The following is a 6,134-nucleotide window of genomic DNA, read 5'->3' as shown; positions in this document are numbered from 1 at the left end:
AGAGGAGAACAGAAGAAGCAGCGCCATCAGTGGGTGCACATTGTGCAAACTCGGCGCCTCTACGGCCAGTAGCATAGACCCTCTCTAGACCACATTGGGATCTGGAGAAATCCTCCGGCAGACTTGGAACCCCTCTCCTTCACGGGATCAAGCGTCGGTGTAGCACGAGGCTTAAGGTAGGAGGGGACCACAGCCATTGAGGGTACCCAAGAGCACTTATGTGGAGACCCTGCTGGGAGTTGGTAGACCCACTGGGGAGTCACAGTGCATGGAACCGTGCCAAGAAGGTAGGAGACTCATTGCCTTTATGTTCTAGATGGCCTTGCATATGAGGGATCGGGCCCACACTTCAAACACGCGAACTCGCCAATACTTCGCTGAGAAAAAATTGCCAGAGAAGATGGGATCCTGGACCTCCTGTTCCCACATTGACATTATATAGCACTCAAATTATTCCCAAGGAAGACTCAGGGGCCCGTATCGCCGTTGTCATCGGACCTAGACATGCTATCCATAACCCTGCCTATATAGGCGCAGTACTTAAGCAGAACTGGCAAGGGCCAGGGGCCCCTCACCAGTAATATCAAACAGGACAGTGGCTCCCCCCCGCTGAACTACCATACCGACCTAGATCACATTTGCAAACCCCGTCGGGAAGAAGCTTCATTGGGAGTGATCACAGTTGATATTACACCCACAAACTGTGCTACTTACAGCTGCATTCAGTAGGATCCTCCTTTTCAGAGTGGGAACCTGTCTAGCTACTTTGGAAGTGGCTCTGTTCCGCACCTTCAGATTAACTTGAGGCACCTGCATTATCCAACTAGATAGGCGATCTGGCTAATCTCTAAGGGAGATACCACTCATAGACTATGCCACGCTCCAAGGCAGGTAAAGACATCGCTACAAGCTTATCTAAAGACAACCCAGTGACCTCTGTGTGGTAAAAGGCTGCCCCCCCCAACTCCAGCCCCCATGGCATCTGAGCCAGGCCTTCATGAATACGTTTCTTTGCGAAATAAAACCGAAACTTGCTCCCTTAAAACTGAGTTTACATCACGCCTCAAAGAGCTGAAGAAAGATATAACTGAAATTGGGGAGAGAGTTGATGATCTTGAAAGGACAGTAGACAACCGCACGTAAGACCAGAACAACCTTTGGAAACCAATGACTGCACTTGAGGAACAACACATCGAACTCCAGATAAAGCAGGAGGATTTCGAAAATAGAAGTGGACGGAATAACCTCCGAATAAGAGGCATACCCAAAGGGATGGAAAGTCCAGACATCGTGGCATTCATCGCGGAGTTACTCCCCGATATCAGAGGAGATGATGACGCATCCCCACTGGCACTAGACAGGGCCCATCGAGTGGCTAGCCCCCCCCGAACGCTCTGAACTAGTTCCAGATATTCTAACCAGAGTCCACTTCTTTACTGAAAAAGAAGCAATATTACAGGCCTCACAAAATAAATCTGAACTGACATACAGGGGGTATACAATTCAACTCTTTCAAGATATTCTCCTGTGACACCCCGAAGACACAGAGACTTTAAACCAATAACAGATAAACTCTGCGACCTGGGCATTAAATACCAATGGGGCCATACCTTTGCCCTAATCTTCACCTGGGAGGGCAAACGATGGATGCTGCGCTCTCTACACGAGGCCAAGCAACTTTTACAACTCCCTATGTCGCCCAGGATGGCCAGCCCCTCCTCCTTGCTACCAGCAAGCAGGGAATCTGCACACCCTGAATGGGCTAAGGTCTTTAGATCACGACGGGGGGCCAGAAGCAGAGAACAATCCTTTGCCCAGGCTAAACAGGGCATTATACAACAGTTACATACACAGTGAGAACAGTGGCAGGGTATAAGATGCTGCACCAATTACTTGTGTTCTTGTACAATATCTAATACATATTAGTTATTTCAACCAGTAGTGGCCCAACAAATGCCCACCTCCTCGAAACCAGCCACCAATTTGGTTTCAAATATAAAACAGATATACAGAAAGAAGGGAGAGGCAATGCTATAATGACCAAAGAGTTAATCTCTTTCATTCATCACAGACGATGACAGAATAAATGATTTCTGTAGCCGGAAATGTTCTTAGTCTTTTTTTATTTCAGTTTTGTATGTATAGCAGCAAAACAGCCAACGTGTTTCCCCCTTTCAGGCTTCTTCAGGGCAACTATAATGTTTTGCAGAGTCTTCGGCTCGGAGTTTCCCGATACTCATTCTAGACACTTTCAAATTTGAGGATATACACTGTTATAATTCTACTAGTATCAGTAGGTACATATTCTGGTCCACGTTCCTCTTTCCAATTCAGCGGTTCCTACTACCACACCAATAAGTGAATGCGCTCAATCGCCCAATCTTTCAAAATGAAAAAGTTGTCCTTCTATGTGTTTGAGTCCACACCCATGGTAAGTCCAAGGACCTCGAGTAATAGACAGTAATGGCGGCGCTCAATCGCTACCCCTATTCAGCGTGGAGACTCCTCTTCCAGTCGCCCACTCCTCCTTCGGCGGCCTCAGAATAATACTATTATCTCGCCAGAACCAGCGCCTGTGGACCAATCCTGGTGTAACTTCTAAAAACATGCAGAGAAACTGTATGCAGTGAAGATTCAATCCACCTGCCTGGACTTAGCCAGGCAGCGGGGCAAGAGGACCCCTGACTAGAGACATATCCTTTTTTCTAGACCCGTGCTCACCGATTCTACTCCTGAGAGAGTGACATCTCTGGAATCGACTGTGCATTGACACTGTGCCCATTCTTAGACTGGAATGGAACTTGTTGGCCCTCTAATGTTTTTGATCTTTTTCTTCTTCCTATCCTTTCTCCCTCACCTCAATCTAACAAAGGGTGGGAGGGACATCACACCATGAGTCAGCTGGTTCTCAATTTGCGACTTTATGGAATGTGGGTCATATTGAAGTATTTCCCCTGGGTATGGGCCTCACTCTTATCAACATAGGTCTTTTTAGACATCTCGAGGGGAAGAGATACCATCTCAGGATTAACCCCCATGTATAACAACGCTATACCACAAGAAAACACGCTTCACACCAACAATGACCACTGCTCCCTATCTAAAAATGATCTCCCTTAATGTAAAGGGCCTTAACGCCCCCAGCAAACGACGTCAGATCTGGCGCTATTTATTACATCAAGATCCAGATATTATCTTCTTACAGGAGACGCATCTCCTACAATCTGACACTCACCGTATGGCCCATCCCAGGTACCCAACACAATACTGGGCATCCTCCCCAACAAAAACAGCCAGAGTCGCAATACCCTGTAAGTCAGGAATCGGTTGAGGTAAATCACGAGTGATAAGAAGTAAGGAGGGTAGATATAGTAAACTTGATGTTCAACCGGGGGCACAAACACTCACCCTTCCCAATGTGTACGCACCTAATTAAGCTCAGGATCTCTTTCTTAGAGATATATTGAGAGAGCAGGAGATGCATGAAGGCCAACAATTGATCCTTGGGAGAGATCTGAACTTGGTGTGGGACACAGAATTAGACCGTAGCACTAATTCCTTTCAGGTAACTGGGGCCATGTCTGCAACTCTGATGCGAGCAATCATGGACCTAGGACTTATAGATGCCTGAGGTTATCACTCCCCAAATGTGTGAGATTACTCTTACAACTCACACATACATCACTCCTACTCCCGCATAGATTACTGGTTCCTCTCCCATTCATTAGTGCAGGACATAATCTCCGCCTCCATGTCGGATATTTCCATCTCAGATCATGCTCACTTGGAACTACTGCTGCAAAAACACACCCATACCTCATGACATAATCCTCGCTGGCGACTTCCCCCATATATTCTACGAGACCCGGTAGATGTAGCAGAAATCAGGACGGCAATCTCAGCATATTTTATATCCAATGATCTTCCTGAAACTCCATACCCAGTCGTATGGGACGCTTTCAAAACAACCACTAGAGGAGTAATCACGTCCACAGCGATAGCACGTGGCCGAGAGGCTCGGCTGGTAGAGACCAAACTAGCCAGTGACATAAAAGCCTTGGAGAAATTAGACCATTCGGTACCCACACATTCCAATAAACAACGCCTGGGCATACTTTGGGGTCAATTATGATACATAGAACGAATAGGGCATAACACGCATTGTTGGCGCTAAAGCAAAAATATTATGATGGAGGGGACAAAGTGGGCTCAATCTTGGTGCGCCGATTGAGACAAAGGGCAGCAAAGGCACATATGGCTAAAATCAAAACTACAGAAGACGTATGGGCCATAACTGAAAGGGATAAACGACAGCCTTCCACACGTACTAGTCTACCCTCTATGCCCAAGGGACATCCCACCCGAACAAGTTACATGCAATACTCGCTAATTGCCCATGGACCCCTAGACAAACAACATGCACAACTTCTTAAGGAACCAAATACACTAGAAGAGCTCCAGTGGTGTTTAGAGGACTTACCGGTGGGCAAACCACCGGGCCCAGATGGTCTGCCGGTGCACATCTACCGCATGTTTCTTCCAAAAATCCAAGATCAATTTTTGCGCCTCTTCAACTTATTCACAGAAATCCTGGGTCCAACAGCCACCATGGCCATGGCAGAAATAGCGCTTTTCCCCAAACCTGGAAAAGACCACACTCTATGCTCCTCCTATCGCCCCATAGCGCTTCTCAACACGGATGTCAAGATTTACACAAAAATCCTAGCCAACCGCCTGAACGGAACCTCCCGGGACTCAGTGACCCGGATCAAGTTGGGTTTATTCACAACGTCAGAGAGCCAACAATGTATGGCGGATAGCCCATTTAGCCGAAAGGGCAACCCGTCGGAACTTCCCTGCATGCTTATTATCGTTAGACGCAAAGAAAGCCTTTGACCGGGTAGACTGGGAGTTCTTGAGCGCAGACCTATAGAAGATTGGGCTGGGACCCATGATGGTCTCCAGGATAATGGCATCATACACTTCCCCCCAGGCTCAGGTCAGGATCAATGGACAGCTCACGCACCCGATACATATTCATAGGGGCACCAGACAAGGCTGCTCGCTCTCTCCCCTACTTTTTGCTCTTGTCGTAGAACCATTAGCTATAGGTATTAGACAATCAGGAGATATTAGCGGTATCTCTTTTGGAGGAGTGGAGCATAAAATAGCCCTATTTGCAGACGACTTACTACTTACCCTGTCGAAGCCACGCACCTCACTACCAGCCCTTATTACGCTCTTAAAATAATTTAAAGAGGACTCTGGCCTCAAAATCAACCCCACCAAATCCTGGGCACTGAATCTCACCATCCCCAAGGAAGAGGTCCCGGAACTCCAATTCCTTACCCCCTTTCAATGGGCTACTCACTCAATACGATATCTTGGACTAAATTTAACCTCCATGATATCCACACGGACAGAGGCAAATTGGTCGGAATATAGAAAAACGGTCCTTGAAGACCTACGTGCCTGGAAGTCTCTACCGATATCATGGCTAGGACGACTTAATGCAAACAAAATGTCTGTTCTACCAAAAATACTATATTTATTACAAACGCTAACCACCGCAACCTCACATAATACGCTTACAACTAGACCTAATGACCTTCATATGGGGGGGGGGGAAAGTCCACGCTTCCCAAACTAACTTCTCATGCTACCTCGAGATAGAGGTGGACTAACGTGCCCCAACCTTCTAGAATATTATTGGGCGTCACATCTACGATAGATCTCTGAGTGGGTGGACCGCGAGAGCGAGAAACATTGGCTAAACATGGATAGGACGGTAGCCTGCAGACACCTATGAGACCTAGCGTGGCTTCCACAGGTGTCTCAACCACGTAGCACCTATATAGCCACCCCCACAAAAACAGTATTGGAAATCTGGGATAAGATCACAACTTCAAGGGGCCTAACTTCCTTTCCATCCCCTAATACTCCTTTGGCACGCAATCCAAGCTTTCCACCAGCACTACAATCGCACTGCTTCCCAACATGGGCAGAAGGGAAATGCTAAACAATCCGGGACCTCTTCGAGGGTGATCAATTTAAAACCTTCGATCAGTGTAAAAAGGAATTCCATCTGACGGAGGAGGTTTGGTTACAGTAGTACCAGAACCCACACTGGCTAC

This window comes from Triturus cristatus, chromosome 5_2, assembly GCF_964204655.1.
Source record: "Triturus cristatus chromosome 5_2, aTriCri1.1, whole genome shotgun sequence".
NCBI lineage: Eukaryota > Metazoa > Chordata > Amphibia > Caudata > Salamandridae > Triturus > Triturus cristatus.
The sequence above is the reverse complement of the archived record's forward strand: the minus strand, read 5'-3'. Positions refer to the sequence as shown.